Source organism: Coenobita brevimanus, chromosome 89 (genome assembly GCF_032717465.1).
Source record: "Coenobita brevimanus isolate Jiangsu-jjx chromosome 89, ASM3271746v2, whole genome shotgun sequence".
NCBI lineage: Eukaryota > Metazoa > Arthropoda > Malacostraca > Decapoda > Coenobitidae > Coenobita > Coenobita brevimanus.
In genome coordinates this window covers 30,657,775-30,676,384 of record NC_137042.1, presented here as the reverse complement: position 1 = coordinate 30,676,384, position 18,610 = coordinate 30,657,775, and positions in this window count along the sequence as shown.

The window sequence follows — 18,610 nt, the reverse complement described above, 5'->3', positions numbered from 1 at the left end:
ATGAAGTATAATATGTTTAATTCCAGACGATTTTGTTCAATGCTCTTTTGTACTGAGGGGGTAATTGAAAGCTAAATTTGACTATTCCAGTTCAAACGTTTTCTCTTCAGAGTAGTAAAATCGTCTGTAGGTAGCTAGAATGTAAGAAAATATCATCGGCCTGAAGGGTTGATGAACACGAATCCACCTGCCCGCCTCCTCACAGCCCCTTGTTCTAAGTGACGTAGGGGACTTCCGTAGCGCAATTCCCAGAGCGATTTAGTTTGCATTTTATACGCTGACATTCATTTGTGCGTATGTGTTTTAATATCGACAGAGTTTGTACCAGTAACGTACGGAAGGATGTTGAGGAAAAATTACAGAATGAATCGCTATAGAGGAGGTATTGCGGGATCTCCAGTGCTACTAAGACTACGACCCTGTGACAAATCGACATAGTTTCCCCATAAGTAACATACAAGGGGGTATAATTGCAGAATAAATCGCTATGGAAGTGGTGTTGCGAAGTGTCTAGGAATACGCGACCCACCATCTGGCCTCCTCAGTAACATACAAGGGGATATTGGGGTATAATTGCAGAATAAATCGCTATAGAAGTGGTGTTGCGAAAGGTCCAGGAATACGCGACCCACCATCCGACCTCCTCAGCTGCCAAACTTATACCTGGGGAAGGGGGGCAGGGTAAAAATTCTGGAGCGTGTGTCCTTCAGCTCCAAATTCACTAAAAATCAAGCCTCCTGAATTTCCGCCTCTCTCTCTTCGGTCTATTTACCAAGCTGTCTCTCTCTCTCTCTGTCCTCGTCTCTCACCGGGGGGCGTTCGTGAGTCGTATCTCTTCTCTCTTCGCTCCTTTTCCTCAGTCGATCTTCATGTTCTCTCACAGGAAGTCGACCAGATTTCGTACGCCAAGCGCATTGTTTCTAGATCTGTTCACTTATTTTTAGCCCTCAATCTTTTTTCTTTAACACATGACGACAAGATATTATTACTAGGGTCCTGATTGAATAAAAAAATTAAGATTGACACAGACAAGAAGACAGACAAAGAGGCAGGCAGGCAGACAGACAGGCATATAGGTAGACAGACAGACAGACAGACGGACAGAGAGACAGATAGGGAGACGGAATAGTAGCAGTCTTAGTCCTTTTCTAGGAATGTCACTCTGTGTCTCTCCTCGTCTCTCTCAGCTGACGTTCTCTGCTCAGCCTTTTCCTCAGCCTATCCTGATTTCTTCTCGCAAGATGTCGGCCAGATTCAACACTTTACTTGGTGCACTGGTCATTTTTTTAAATACAGCCCTATATATATTTTTTCGCTGCCTCAGATCACTTCCACTTGATGAACAATTATAAACGTACTGCGACAAAAAATGAAGGGATTTTCTAGAACATTTCTAGCAACTGTTTTCGATGTTTTAGAGATGTTGATCATTGTTCTTCGTCTGTCATTTACATATTTACATAACCGTTCTTTTCTAAAGATTGGCATCATTAAGGAACCGGTGGATTTTTATTTATTCACTTAGCTTAACAGCTTTGTTTATTTAGCGGTACTTCAGCACCTTTGAATAGATGGTGCAGTGGTATTTATGAATATGACCTGGCAGCTATGACCACTGTCACCAGTGTAGCGCTTTCCCCCAGATATAACGATACTCGCTTCCATTTCGAGAATTTTCTCAGCCTCGGGATGCAAGAAATCTAACAATATTGTGGACCATTCTTACCAAATTTCAGCGAATTTCCAGATGCTTGTCCCAGCAACTTTTATGGAGATGCTAGAGAGTTTTATTCAAATATTTTCGGTATTTTAGACATTCTGAACGGCTAATAGCAAGGTTCGTAATATAAAGTTTTAACAATATTCAAGAAATTTTGGAAGTTAGTCTCGTGATGGTCCTGAGATTACCGGTGCTTGCGGTATTTTAGCCACCTTTAGAGAGGAAATCTACCTGTACTTAGCGTGGCATCTCGAATCTACCGACGGTCGACTCTGTAATGTTGATCTTTTGACTCCTGATATTAAAATGGATCTATCATGATATTCCTGTATTTTTTTCTCGGCGTTGCTTCCAAACTTCATCTCTGTATTTTCTCCTTTGTGTCCCCCCGGCTTTCACAGATCTCCATCTATCGAGTCGTCTTACTCTCTTCCCCCCCTTCCTCCAATACGCGCGCGCGCGCGCGCGCGCACACACACACACACACACACACACACACACACACACACACACACACACACACACACACACACACACACACACACACACACACACACACACTGTAGCGCAATCATTTCCAAGTAATCACGCGACCTTAAAAATTCGGCCACTGGGTTACGCCTCAAGGAAGTTACAAACATCCCAGGACGACATAAATCTTGAGAGTGAGAGTGGCGCCATTTCCGTAGGTAATTTTAGAGCCTCGTTGGGCAATTAAGGGAAAGGATGGGAAGGTAAGAGGGTAATTACGGCACATACCCCTTCACCGAGAAAAGTCCCCCCGAAGCTGAAGAAAATGGTCTGGTGGTATCATGAGAGAGAGAGGTCACGAAGAAATTCACTCCGTGCTTCTTTTATGGAGGCTTCAGCGAATTAGATTTCTTTTTAATCCCTCGTCCGGAAGGCCGTATAAAAGAAAGTCTGTAATGGCCCTTGAAGCTACCCTGGTCCAGCTTTATGGCCGGGGTTCCCCTCCTGGCATCAGCACGTGGGGTGGTGGGGAGAGATGGGGAGGGGAGACTGGGAGGGGAGAGGTTAGTGGAAGAGGAGATATTAGAAGGGAAGGGATGGGAGGAGAGACAGGAGGGAAGAAAATGATAAAGGGTAGAGAGGGAGAGAGGTAGGAAAGAATGGATTGGGATAGGAGACAAGGAAGAGGGGAGAGTGAGAGGAAGGGAAGGATCGGAGGGGAGGGGATGGGTCAGAATGAAGAGAGGTTATGGTTTGGAGAGCGAGGAGAGGAAGATATGAAGAGGGAGTGAGGGAGGGAAGAGGCGAGGAAGGGACGGAAGGAAAGCGGGAGAGGAAGAATTGGATGAAAGGGGAGAGGACAGGTATTGGAGGGTGGAAGAAAGAAAATTGAGCTGGAGAGATGGAGAGAGAGAGAGAGAGAGAGAGAGGGAGAGGGAGAGAGAGAAGTTGCAAGTGGTGCGAAAGTTTTATTTTCTTTATTTCTTTCTTTTTCTTTAGGGAGGGTGAAGGAGAGGAAGAACTGGAGGGGAAAGAGAAGAGCTCAGAGGGGAGAGTTGGTTATGAAAAGGAGAGGGAGAGGGAAAGGATTGAAGAGAGGAAGGGGGAGGTCGAGGACTAATGGAAGAGGAGGAGGAGGAGGAGGTCACTAATCGTCTTGGGTCACTCAACCAGGTCGCCAGAGAATGGTGTGCAAATATCCGGGAGATAATAGTTTCCACATCATTTAATTTCCCTCCGTTAGCACTAACAAATCTGGGACTCTTAAGTATTGCGTGAGGAAGTTAGGAATCTCTTCACACCTTCACTACGAGATGTTGATGTATTTCTAAGTAAGTCGAAAAATTAAATGATAGAGGCGACATTGCGCTGAAGTGGTTTGGAGGATATTTTCTAACCCCTTCACCATGAGAAGCCCCTGTTTAGGGGAATAAAATCGTCGGGAGGAGGCTAATACAAAACTTTATAGAACGTCTATGTAGTGTACACTGTCTGGATTTTGAGTCAGGGTTACACACATGTACACAGATAACACAGGCTTTATTATTAAAAGAAAGACCTGTACATCAGTCGCAGAAGGTTAAGTAAATGATAGTACAGTCGAAAACTCTTTGACCCCCTCACAGGAGACCATCCCTACCGCGGCTAAAATCACTGGGAGGTAACCAGGAATATAAAAACGTCATCAGACTGAAAGGATGAAAGGGGAGTATTTCTTACCATCACCACGGGACACCCCTTCCATCTTGCATAATATATTAGGGAGCCAACCAAAATGAAATATAAATAAAACGCCATCATAGGGGGAATTAAACTGAAACCCTGTAAGTATTCATGTGTACAGACTTTCCAAAGTAAATAAATAAACAAATGAATGAATGAATGAGTGAATGAATGAATAACATCCATTTACCTTCCCTATGTTTTGAAATATTAGAGGAAATATTTTATGACCTCCATTAACTCGCTTTGTGTGTACGTCAGACAGCCTTGTGAATATAACATCAGGAAGGAAAATAACGGTACACATTAAATTCATTCGTATGTAGTATTCACAGGAGATGATGATGATGATAATACCTTTACGAAACACTTCTTTACTATACTGCCTACATCTTAACCTGGCCTATATATTCGTCAGTTTCCAGCTTATTTCACGTAAGTCATTGTCAGAAAAGGACTATGCTACGACTCTCCATCCTTCCAATAACACTTCTTCGTGACCAGCATCATATCTAGTATTTCTCTATTGGTACACCTCAGCATTCGAGATAAAAGGATTTCAGTTTTAGGCTAGGTTAGAGTAAACAGAGAATAGCATCCCGTTTTACCAGTCCAGTAACATCTTAAATCACGCTCCCTCTTTTGTTAACTGTACCCTATTTATGAGGCTATCTATGAACCCCCCATGTTATTTTTCAGTCTCATCCATGGTTCACTTTGGGAGGCTGCCCATGGAGCTATTCTATTAAAATTAATGGGTGTTTTCCTTCGTCAGCGTAAACATTGTCAGTATATTTTCTAAATTACTCTTCCCCTTCCCTTTACTGTTTTACGTGACTTGATTTTTATATTTTTTTACGGCGGTCCATACAGAACCTTACACACACACACGCACGCACACACACACACACACACACACACACACACACACACACACACACACACACACACACACACACACAAAGTGACTCGTACTAATAAAGCACGTAAATTCCAATAAACAGATATCCACGTTTTATTGGTAGATACTTTAGATAAAAATGTGCTTAGAAAGTACTTGCGGCCTTTCATTTTTTCAGTTTATAAGTACAGATATAAAGGAAATGATCTCTTCGTTTGATATTCATTTCATGTGTTTTTTGTGTCCAGATTTTAGAATATCATTAGTATTAGCTTGTCTAGATCTGTGACCCTTTATGTAAATGATGATTGGCCGTATGAGTCATGTCACTGGGCAAAGCTGTCAACTTGTAGATAGTTTTCCTGCTTCTATACATTCCTTTTCCTGTTATTGTATCCTGTCGACGCCATATGTTCATGGAAAAGTGTTAGGATAAATGAAGATGATGATGATGATGATGATGATGATGATGATGGTGGTGGTGGTGGTGGTGGTGTTTTTTTTTCTCTCTCTCTTTCTTTCATCGAACACATCTTCTCCTTGTCCCAGTCCTGTCCACTTTTGCCCAAGTCCCTGTGTGTTGGTTTAGCTGCGATGGTCCTTCCTCTCTCTCCACACTCCAGTCCCATAATTGTGTATGTGGCTAATTTCCCAGTGCGCTGCTCCCGGCCAATCCGCTTTTTTCGCTAAGGAGAACACTTTGGACCAGAGTTGCCCAAGTTCTCTCCAGCCTCCTCCCACTCCCTTGGCCCGGGATTCACGAAGAAACCTACAATCAGTTGCCTGTCGTAACTTGGATTTGGATTTTGTTGGAAGAGTCGTGGAAAGAAGTCGTTCTCTTCTTCCCTTGTCGTTCCCGTAAAAATAAGTCATATATTGCAAAAGGGAATCTCAGTATATGTTTGTCGAAACTAGGAGCATCTGTAGGAAGAGCAGGAGTCGTGGAACGGTGTTAAATTCTCCTCTCCTTGTGCTACTTTTGGAAAATAAAATCACAGCTACCACAGGGCATCAAACTTATAAGTCCGCTTGTGTATCTCCACCCTTTGGTCAGCAAGCGGATCCCCAGGCTATCAGCGCGGTAAACTTTTAAGATTCTCCCCACGGCAGGTTGACCCAGCACGTATCTCGCTAACAAACTCGCCCGCCCCGAGAAGAATCAGGCACGGACGCAGACTTCATTAGCCGGGAATTACCACCCGCCCGCACTCACGACGCCTGGCTGGTCCGAGAGTATTTACGTCACTGCCCTGGCTTCCTGGGTGTGTGGGGAGATGGGGGAGGAGAGGGAAGAGTGGGGTGGATGAGGGGAGGAAATCCGGTGAGCGAGGGTTTGGGGTGGATGTGTGGAAGAGGGGGGAGAGGAGAGCGAAGACTGGGGTGGGTGTGAGGAGGAAATCTTGTGAGAGAGGGTGAGGGGAGTTAGCTTGGTGAGGGGGGGGAGGTTCGGCGTGGGTGAGGTGAGAGAATTTGATGGTGGGTGGGTGGGGGGGGGGAGGATGAGGCTTACTGGGGCGGGAGAAGGCAAGGAAGTTGTCTGATGAGGGGCAGATATATCTGGCAAGGGGGAGGGAGGTTTGGTGAAAGGGAGGGACGTTTGAGGAGAGAGGTTTGGTGGTGTGGGTGGGGTGAGGAATTTGGCAAAGGCTGGAGGAGGAAAAGGCAACGGTCTGGTAAAGGGAAGGGGAGGATTGGTTAGGGTGGGACGACGTAACCCCTGGGATTACTGGGGTAGAAAGGAGTGTAGAAGGGAAGAAGTTTTGCTGGGGATCGAGGGGGATCGAGCGTGGTGAGGAAAGGGCAGGTTGTGGTAGGAGTATTTGATGGAGTCTGGATAGAGTCTGGTGTGGGAGGAGATGACGTCTGCTGAGGGTTGGCGGGGTAGGGGAGGATAAGTGTGCTTGGGATGGTCTATTAATAGGGTCAGAGAGGGATGGGAGGATTACGATAGACGGTAATTATTGAATAGCAGGCCAAGAGAAGCAATGGTATTTTGATAGATAGATAGATAGATAGATGGATAGATAGATAGATAGATGTAGATAAAAATATAAATAGATACATAGGTTTAAAAATTTTATACATTCATTTTACTAACTTGGTTTAGTAATGAGGACTGATGGTTTTGCTGATAGAACATCTGAGACTGATTGCAGTACTGGGTATATGCTGGTTGCAGTCCTGCCCCATATATCATGAGTTCTTGAAGTAGATAACTTAAATAGCAGTTTAAGGTCATTACGTTACATTTGAGTATATATGCTATGCTTCCTTGATACTTGGTCTAGGTGTAATGTATCTTTAGTGAGTAAGAAAGGGTTAAGCCAGAGTGAAACACTCAAGACATCAGCATTCTTTTGGGGTTAAATGGTGATGTATATGGGTGCAAACTTGCTGGTCTGTGGCAATTAGGCGAAATGAACAGTAGAAAACAAGAAATCAGTGTGTGGCGGAGAGAGAAGACCCCAAAACAGCCTCGTCCGAACAATTCTCACACGGCCCACCAATCGCTGTCCCTATCAAATTAATTGCCGTTAATGCACTGTTACCGCTCCCAGACTGCTACCGACGGGCCCATTGTGCCGGCCATAAACAGTTCTGGATATGTATTTACCTTTGATATGATTAATTGAATCGGTCCAGCGTAATCACCTCAATTTGCGTCATCTGAATTACAATACTGGGAGGTAAAATCTATGCCTCCCACCCGATGTCCGCTTTTATAATCACCCCCCCTCCTCCACAGTTAATATAGTTGTGAATGGATAGCAATTAGCACATTAAAGGGTGCATTTGTGAACACTGAATAAACAGCAGAATTTAGAGTTGCGTCACTACTCAGTCGGATAAAAAAAAAAATAAATAAAAAAGTGGAAAAATATTGGAAATCGGTTTAACCTTCGAACAGCCAGTTACAGGTAGCACTGAATTAACTGGAGAAAGCTTGGATGGAATTACAGTATAGCGAGTCAGGTCATAGTAGGCTTAGTGTAGTCTGCTTTGAACCTTTTTTTTTCATGGCAATTCACTCATAAACCCAATTTAATTATACGGTAGTGGCTAAAATAATTACGTCTCGTCCGAAATGGGGTTATGTAATATGTATAAGAATATCGGCCATAGGGTGCCAGAACCTTCGCATTCAGTGCAGATCGACGGAATGGATCTGGAAATATATCACCCATTTACTGCGAAGATGTCTTTTATTTTACTCTTGCTCCCCTAGTCTGTATTTTCGTATAAGGTAAGCGCTTTGGAGGTTAATGGTTTAATGAATGGTGTTACCTAATCCCCTCTTCCTGTCAATAATTCACTCGTAAATTTGTATACAATCGCGTAGAGATAATTAAGAAAAATCTAAAGGAAGATGTAGACGAGAAGGAGGGGGAGTAGAGCGCGTAATATCTTCCTCTCTTGGAATATGAATATCAGTCACCAGAGAAAGAAAAATAGAAGCGACCATTAGTACTTTATTTCGTCACCTACAGAAAGAGAGAGAGAGAGAGAGAGAGAGAGAGAGAGAGAGAGAGAGAGAGAATGGTTTATAAGTCCTCTCTACTAAAACGGAGACTCAGTTTACTAGACTAAAAATAACCTTGGATTTTATTTCTAGTAATCTGAGCTATTTATTCATGTGGCTGGGAGTGAACCAGTACTGTCTTCTTACTTCCTATCTTCTGTGGCCGATGTAGATAGATACAGGGCTGACAATCGGACAAGCAGATAAATAATAGATGCAGATAGACAAGATACAGAATACATACTGAACGATAGATATATAAAGAGTAGATTGATATAGGTTGACTTATATATTATGTATACAGGGACATGTACGTGTATAGATAGATATATAGTGACTGATAGATAAACAGAGAAATAGAAGTAGGCAGATTCGTATTGGAGAGATAGAAAAACAGATATCATACAATTTGATACACAGACCAATAATAACTAACCTCACTTCCATCATACAATTTGATACACAGACCAATAATAACTAACCTCACTTCCTTTCCCTTTTCTGTCTCTCCCTTCCATTCCCTTCCCCTCTCTCCATCTCCTAGCCACTTTCTTTCCTTCCCTTCTTTCCTTCTCCAGGCACTTTATCTCCTTGTCTCTTCCCTCCTCCTCTCCTTCCTCCGTCCCTGCATCCCACAACCTCTCCTCTCAATCCCAGCTCAGGAAGAAAAAAAAACTCTACGATCTAATCAAGCCACATTTCGTTTAGATGGTGACTCCTGCGGGGTGGCCGGACCCTAGAGAAGCCGCATTGAGGGTCAGGCATAAAGGCACATAATTTTGTACCCTGGAAATTGGCTACAGTCGCTCCTTTAGTACCCTAGCATTTTTCCCCAGAGACTTAGGTACCTTCATCACACACACACACACACACACACACACACACACACACACACACACACACACACACACACACACACACACACACACACACACACACACACACACACACACACACACAGTAATATTCTGGGGGTTTGTAATGAAGTTTGGCGTTTATGTGAAGTAGGTATTCGTGGGAGAGGCGACGTTTTTCAGAACCACCTGTACACTAGTAATTTCTTGGTACAGACTTAAGAGGATGATATATAGTACGTTTTTATAGATGGTTTTACGTGTGTGAGGTAGACTTATGAATTTCGAGAGCTTGAAAAATAGGAGAATGGATGTGTTTTCTGTTTCACTGAGTATTGTAGTGATAGTCGGCCTTTCAGGATTCTTGGTCCTATCCCCTGTATTTATAGTAATAGAAAATGCTATTAATGATGATGATGATTGATGATGATGATGATGATGATGAATGTAGATGATGATGGTGAAAGCATATATAAAACTGATATATATATATATATATATATATATATATATATATATATATATATATAAATATCTATATATAGATAGATAGAGGCATCACTAAACAAAGTTAATAATTATATTATTGGATATGAAATTGGTCATAATTAAAGTGATGCTGATATGCTCGTTTCTTTAATATTCCAAGACCCTCTCTTTCTTGCACTTTAGTTTTCTTATTAAAATCTGATATTCTTATGTATGTTTTTGTATGCTTTTCTTGTCATGACCGTTTGTAAAATAAACATTAATGTGTGAGTTATAAAAATAAAGTGGTAAGGAAAAGAAAATAGGGAGCCTCGTACTTCCACAAGAATTCGGCCCAAATTGTGGTGTTCTTTTAGTTTTATAAATAACATAATACTCGTATGTCAGTGTGCCAGTTGTAAAAATAATGAGTAAGGAAAAGAAATTGGGGAATCTCCTACTTCCACAAGAATTCGGATCATACTGTATTACTCTTGTCCTTTTCTTTCAGTTCTTCCCTCTCCTTCTAGGAACCACATCTTTCTTTCCTGCAGCCTTCAGCACGTGAATAGCTGCGCCTGTATGTGGTGGTGTAGATTTGAAACTTCTTATTATGATATTGACATTTATTGAGGAATGAAGAGAGCGCGCTGAAATACTTGTTCCCTCTTAGCTCCGCCCTCTCTGTCTGACTCGAGCAATCTCCTTCCGCCTCTCGGGCACCTGATTAATTGCACTTACAGCAAGGCGTCTCGTTGGCGTAAACAAGGTATCAGCAGATTCAGTCACGTAGGCACCTAAAGCACTTTCAGTCACATATCACAGACATGCAAGATATATTTATGAATATGTTTAAATAGAATATAGTACACACTGACTTTTGTTGCCATAGGCTCCTATAACAGGCTTTATTTCCCCAATCTATAACCACAACAGTTCCCATTCTCAGCCCCCAAAGCCAGCCTCTCCCTCCCCAGCCACCCTTACTCAACCCCACTTCAATCAACCACACATTCACCCCATCCTGAGGGAACCAATTTGCTTCTATTTATTCAATTTTTCGCTGGGTTTGTCTATAGAGCGATTCAGAGGAGGCGAAAGGGAAAAAAGCGATAAAATGTCAAAAAGTTGTGCATTGGTTAAAAGCTCACCCATGATCAAACTCTGCCCCAACTCTGTCCATGTGGCTGCTCTGGCAGGGTAAAAAAATAATAATAAAAAAACTAGCCATAAAGGGAATATGTTGTATTTGGGGGTTTGCGGCTTTGTGTGTGTGTGTGTGTGTGTGTGTGTGTGTGTGTGTGTGTGTGTGTGTGTGTGTGTGTGTGTGCGCGCTTCTTTTGCTTAACAATTTAGGCCTTACAAGACGTTTTTAATTTACATTTATCATATTCTCCCTATTTATTATCAGCCGGAATCGCGAAAGTAATAATAATGATGATAGTGGCAGTAATAATGATGATGATGGTAACGATGATATTAGGAAACCCAGAGAAGAAATGAAGCTAAATATAACTCCAGCAGTCGCTAAGAAAGCTCACTACTAGAAAGGCTCGGGACTTTGACAGAGAACGGGTCCTTCCATATTGGTACAACAGTGGTACCTAGAATTTGTTTTTGCCCCTCTGTTTGGTTCACTGCTTTCACGTTGTGCCTGAACTACCGGTGTTGGAAATGCCTCTGTGCAGTATGAGAAGGGAGTTGTGACTGTGTGTGTGTGTGTGTGTGTGTGTGTGTGTGTGTGTGTGTGAATAGGTAGGGTTCACTACATATTTCTTTTTTTCAGTGCATGTAGTCAAAGGCTTTCCGTTCTACCAGCTTTCCTCCTGTTTCTGACCCTCTTGAAACTCACTCTTCGTCACAGTGCAGCATCTCTCTCTTTCTCTGCTATCTCCGCTACTCTGATCTCTGCATCTCTCTCTTTGCTATCTCCGTTACGCTGGTCTCTGCATCACTTTCTTTGTCTGCCATCTCCATTACTCTGGTCTCTGCATCCTTCTCTTTGCCATCTCCGTTACATTGGTCTCTTCATCTCTCTCTCTCTTTGTCTGCTATCTGCATTACGTTGGTCTCTGCTCTTCTGATTCCTTTGCCTGCATCCCATCCCCATTATGGCGGGCATGCATCACCCATCTAACTACATACACTCACCCATTTTTGACTAAATGTATTATGTAAAAGTTAACCGTATTCCTTGGCCCATTTATGAGTACACTAGGTAATTTTTGAGAATGCTCCTCCTTTTCTTCGTTTACTTTTTAACTCTTTACCAAGGTAGGTCTCGTTAAACAGCATAGAATCATATGGGGGCAGCATAAAATACTTGAATGGGTAAATAAATAAATGTAAGAATTAATATATATAGTAAATAAGTTAATAAATAAGGAAGAAAATAAATAACAAACCATGTAAATAAATATATACAGAAAATATATAAATAATCTTAGTCAGGTGGTCAAAACTAGGTCTGTGAGTTTCATCAGAGACAGATTTCCCTCAGGCTGCCATTAGCGACGTATTAACTTTTACCTGGACTCTCATGCTCCCAGAAGTCTCAGTATCATTTTTATTCTTCGATATCTTTTTCAGTCTTGCCTTACCTTAACCTTAGTTACGTATTTTCTTGTATTAATTGACCTTTTATTCAGACGTATTAATGGTATGTAAATTTTTCCAGCGGTAGAGTTTTGTTTTGCGCACTGTTAATGTTGTTTAGTTATTATTTAGGGCTTTTCTTGTTTTATACGAGATTTGTTAGGTCGAGTGGTTGCTTTATTATAATTCTTGTTATTCGCTTATATATGATTTAAGAGAGTGGCTTATGAATCATGTACATTAATTACATTTCTACTGACAATCTTCTTCTTGTGAGGTTTTACGTTGAATGTACCGTGCTATAAACATACTGATTAGTTGTTTTAGTAGTGCCCCCTCCAATAACGTTTCTCTTATGGGAAATATTCATCCTCTTCTCACTGTAGAATAATCTCGAAAGAAATAATGAGAGAAAACATTACGTTCAGTCTCGATTTGGCATTTGTGATGTTAAATTTTCTTTTGAAGTGACATGGTTTGAAGGCGCTGGGTCTTTTCGATCCTTTTTTTTTTTTTTAAATACGAAAAAGGAAAGTTAAGCTCATTCCAGAAGTCCCCTATCTAACTCCCTTCATCCCCTGTGTTTCCCATTTCCCTTTACCTGCGTATCGTTTCATCCCCCCTGTTCCTTCCCTCTCTCCCTTCACCCATTTCTCCATTTTCCTCTTTTTTTCTACTCTCCCCTTATCCTTTACTCCTGTTCCCTTTCTCCCTCCCCAGTCTCATTTTCCGTCTCCTTATTCTTCTCTCTCGTCCTCAGTCGTCCCCCCCACCCCACCCCCGATTCCCTGTTCCCCCACCTCCCTCTCTTTTGCCATCTTTTCCTCTTCACTTCTCCCATTCACCTTATTTCCCTCTCTCTCCTCTCTTCCTTTCCTTATTCCTCCTTTCCCTCTTCACCTCCTTTTCCACTGTACCCTTTCACGCTTTCCCTTCATTCCTCCAAGGCCCTGTCCCTCTCTTAACAATTAATATTCAATCCTCATCCCTCTCCCCCTAATCCTCCATCACCTTTGCGTCAGAATGGTGTCAAAAAGAAATGACAAGAGACAAAAATGACCCCATCAATTAAGGTCGCTCCAGTAATCCATTTAGTCCCTGCCTGCCCCTCTCTCCATTGCAATCATCTCCCATTCCAAAAAAATAAAATCCCTATGCCTGAATCGGTTTCCATATTGCACTTTTGTAATGGTTTGATAGCCTGTTCTGTTATTCTTTTGGAAATAAAAATATAATCTTTCCTTTTTTCAATATTTGCATGTTACTTTTCCAGATACGAAGCATGTCCGTTGGCTATTGGTTTTATTCTCTCTCTCTCTCTCTCTCTCTCTCTCTCTCTCTCTCTCTCTCTCTCTCTCTCTCTCAGATATCTTTATCGTATCTTTACCTTTATGTTGACGGTATGGCAACATTTTTTTTTTCCCCAGTTCACCCTCACCTCCTCCAGACGATCATCTTCATCTTAAGAAAGGCGTCTCGTAGTGAAGGCGTTAAAAACAATATCATTAAACCCCTTCAGTGGCAACATTACACTAATACTCAATTTCTATACTCGTCTTACTCTAACCTGGCCTAAAATTGCCATCTCCCCATCATGAATGCTGAGCTGTAACAATTAACACTAGAATATGATGCTGGTAGTGAAAAGGTGCCATGTAAAGAATTAAAGCCATAGTATTGTCTTATTCTGCCACTTATCTAGATGAAAGAGGTTCCAAAAAGACGAGAATTAAGGCCAAGTTTAGGTTAAAGGAGTATACCAGGGTCATACTACAGCAGTCCAATACATAGCTTTCCACGTTACAGTTTTCCACCCGCGATACAGTTTTCCACGTTATACTACCCTACCCTGTAATCTTCCACTTGGCGGGTCTCCACGGCATAACATCTCTACAGTGTAATAATTCTCGTGCTATAGCTCTCCACTCCATAACTCAAAGACACTTACCTCCGCTATATATTGCTCGTATTTATACTGTAAATTCAAAGCTCTACTGTATAATCCTCCATTTTACAGAAGCTTCAAATTGTACAACCTTCTACTCTTGGTTTTGTAATTCTTCACGATAAAGCTCGTTACGATAAACTTCTACATTGTATAGTTTTCAATGGTACAAAGGTCTACTGTCTAATTTTCCACAACACAAAGCTCCACCATGTCACCCTCCACAGTTCAGCTCTCCACAACGCACCTTTCACCCAACTACAGTACAGCCATTTTTACTCTACCCGCGAAAAGTAGTCTGATTTACTCCGCTAGCTCAAAGGATGAACTTAGACAAAAATGCTGCTTAGAACATGATACTAGTCCGTGTTTTTACCATTCAAACTTTGCATGCATTTTTTGTCGTTTTATCAGCCTTTGTGATGTCGTTTCGCGTCCCCATTTTTTCTGGTCCCCTATTCCTTTGGTAATATTTTGCTTCCCGACGAATGCAACTTTAGCTTTAAATCAGCAGAGTACTCGAACCGCTGTTTTGGGTTTTGTTGACGTGAGTTTGTGAGAGATTCCTTTGTGTGTGTGTGTGTGTGTGTGTGTGTGTGTGTGTGTTAGGAGACTGCAATACTTTTCGTTTAGTTTGCGTATTCTGTGTCTATTTAAGTGATGTATTTTATGTTTACTATTTTAATTAACACAAGTACTGAAAATTAATTACTCCCCTTTTTTTTTAGAATTTGGGGAGAAATGTCCAATTCCACCCAAGTTTTGCGTTGTCATTCCAGTCTGATTTATATTCATCTTTTAACCCAGCCAAAAATTCTAGAGACAACTCGGCCGGTGACTGTATGAGTGATATATTGAGAGAGACTGTTCCCTGTGTGATATGCATTTCCTTACTTCCCACTCGAACCAGGGGATCCATTCTAATCCTTTACCTAAACCACAGAATTGAGAACAAATTTTTTTTTTTTTTTTTTATAGAGCATACGGGAGCCCTTTTCCATTTGATGTATATTTTCTGGGTCCACCTAATGCCAGGGGATTTATGTGTAGCCTTTCCACCAACCATAGATTTGAGAGGTAACGAAGCCTGTGATTTGTTTTCCACGAAGACTGACAAGAGACTTTCTGTCCCATATCCATTTTCATTGTATCTTCGTGCTCAAACACTCATATTGTCTTTTACTTTCTGTTCGTACAGCATCCAGACCCCTTTTTTTCTTTTTTATCATTTTCCTGTTTTCTTCACCGTTCTTTTCTTTCCCCCCCCCCTTTTTTTTTTGCACCTTACCTATTTGACTGTCAGGTAAACAACATAATTAATCACGAACTATCTGATGATTTTTTTTTTTTTTTTTTCAAGAAAGAGACGGAGAGCGAATAAAAAAAGAATAAGAGGGGCTATTCCTGATCGATATGTTATCTGATCCGTGTCCTCTCAAGAAAGTTATGCTAATCCTTTACCCCAATCACTGAACCGAACGATAACCAGATCCTTTATCATTTTCAAGTGATCATAAAAGTTTATCTGATAGGCAGTTTCTATGTTTACGTACGACGAGCCTTTCAGTTATTTCTTTCATTAGCCACAGAACTAAGAGTTAATGAGACGTGTGTGTGTGTGTGTGTGTGTGTGTGTGTGTGTGTGTGTGTGTGTGTGTGTGTGTACCGCCCGAACTACTTAACCATTCAGGCTAAGGGTTCCTTAGTTGCAGGTAAATAGTTAAGATGTCTTCTGATTCCTGACCTTTTCCTGGCCAGAAGTTCATCCTTACGTTGGGAACACTGACGCATATTCCTTCGTCCTGTTTCCTGATTATGTTTCACGACTGAGACACGAAGTACTTCCTGTTTTGGTGCATGATTCCTATATTATATTTCACTTTTCTCACCTAATTTTTATGTGACGTAAAGGAATATGATGATAATGATGAAATTGTTGTTGATGATGATGATGGGGAAGAGGAGGAGGATGAAATTGTTGTTGTTGATGATGATGATGATGATGGTAATGATGATGATGACGACGGCGACAACGATTATTATTATTATTATTATTATTATTTGTACTTTTCTCTCTCGAGATTTTAGACCTTTTTTCAGTATGTACCAGCCAGCCGTGAGGTCAATAAGTGTTTTCCCAGCTCTCCCAAACTTTTTTAATCACGGTGTTTATGCTGGTGACAAGACCGCAGGCGCGCCCAAACAAAGGCTTTACCCTTCGCCTCTTGTGAGATTAAATTTGCCTGAGAGATTATTGTGGAAAACGGATTATATATGAGAGAAGTGGATATAGGTAATTAAAATCGAAAACTTCTCGTATTGTAGAAAACAGTTTATGTAAGAGTAAAGTCGATAACGGTAATTAAAATAGGAAATGCTCGAGTTTAGTAATAGTTTTAGACTCTAAAAAGATACGGGAGTTCTAGCCAGGTGTACCCTTACCTGTCGCTTGATCTTTCAGTATATTGACTTACGCTGCTTGCTGTAAGGGGGTGGCTGAGACAAAATAATTTCCATGCATTTGTTGTTCCCTACAAAATAATGGCTCCTTCACCCACAACACTCCACACTCTCTCATATACATCTCTGCATTATCTTTCGACTTTATCCCACCGGGTTATGAAAATTTGGAAACGTTTTTATTCGAGATTGCGTTGGATAATCGCTAGGATTAAGAGCCTGGCACCTGAGTGATTTATTACCTCCTTTACTACGGGGGGGTCTTATTAAACTGAATGATACCACCTGAAAGCAGAAAATTAATGATATACAAGGTCTCATGATGCCGGTATGGTTAATGATGATTGCTTTGAACCCACCTAATTGTAGAGGGTTTTCTTTTGAGCTTTAAAAAATCGTCTGGTTGTGCAATAGGAGTTACGTGATTAGCAAGATGTGCGTAGACTGTAGATAAAACAGGCGCCACATGTATAAACACAAAATTCCAAAAGTCATTGCACGTCAGTCAGTAACCTCCCCTTCTGGCCTTTAGCACCCCATCCGTTTCTCTCTTCCTTGCCCTCTCTCCCTCACACATCTCCTTTCTGTCTCACTCACTCACACTCACTCATTTTCCCCTTCCCCCTCTGTCTTTCTTTCCCTCCCCCCATCCTCGCAATCAGCACCCCCATTCAGCGCCTCCCTGAGCAGCCCCCTGTAAGTCCAGCCTAACCACAGCCATCAAATTATCTCCGCTGAGGCTCCCTGTGTAATCACTACCTCTGGCGCCGCTTCGAGTGTGTGTGTGTGTGTGTGTGTGTGTGTGTGTGTGTGTGTGTGTGTGTAGTGGGGAGAGAGTAGCCTCACAACGTCAACTCCCTCAATTAAAGGACGTCTTTTGTACAGCATGTTACTCGTAACTCCAGCCAATTTTTTTTAATGAGAGTTACAAACTGGAGAAGGTTAATATACTGGGAGTCTCAGTAATCCCTTCACTACCAGTGGGGCCATGACTGATCAAATATCCTAGCAGCAGAAAGATTATGATACTAAAAAAATCGCCATTATCTCAGGGGATATCATATACGTTGGGAGATGTTTATGTCCACCTTGGATTATGAGTCGCTCTGCATTATCTCTCATCATATTAGTGGATTTCGTCGGAGTTTAATTCACTGGAATCCGGGGACATCGATTTTCAGTTTTTCCTTATTATTCCTAGACAGTTTCTGTCCAACTTGTCTCTCGTATTGAAGGAATTAATGAAGACTGTATCTAATTCTTGTAGTAAAAAAAATCATTCCTATGCATCGTTTGAAAGTACCTAGAATTTTATAAGAAGGACGTCATTACATAGAAATCATATAACCTCTGTAGGGCGGGAATTGGATTTATTATTATATTTTGCAGTCTCTAGGCAATTTCATTCAAACTCCTAGAGATTTCTGGAACTGGAAGGCTAGACATATCCTTCATTAATCCCCCTAATGTCGGATTTAAGAGTAGTTGAGTAGGGTCGTCGTAGTGAGGGATTTAATAGCGGTCTTCATTGCGAGTAAATCCCCATTGAATCGGTGAATCCTCGTCCTTATCGCCTTCATTAATGCCCAAATCCGGGGACTTGAGGTATTTTATGTCGTTATCGTCGCGTCGCCTTTACTGGTGCCGCACTCCAGTTAATCTAGGGTCATATTCTAAGTCGTTCTGGAGATTACGTAACCCCACTTCCTAAGCGATTTATTCCACATATTGGTCCTCAGTTTCCTCTCTTGTGTTATTCATGTTTTTCTTGTCTCCATATAGTTTTTCTCGGTAACGTAGATATACAAGAGAAATAACTAATAGTCAAGATAACTCGCTGAGGAAGAGCCGTTACGTAACCTCCGAAACGACTAGATATACGGCCACTAGCGTACTCAGGCGCCCCATTAATCACACACTTTAATTAACCCTTTGAGTACGCTGTCTGACAAGA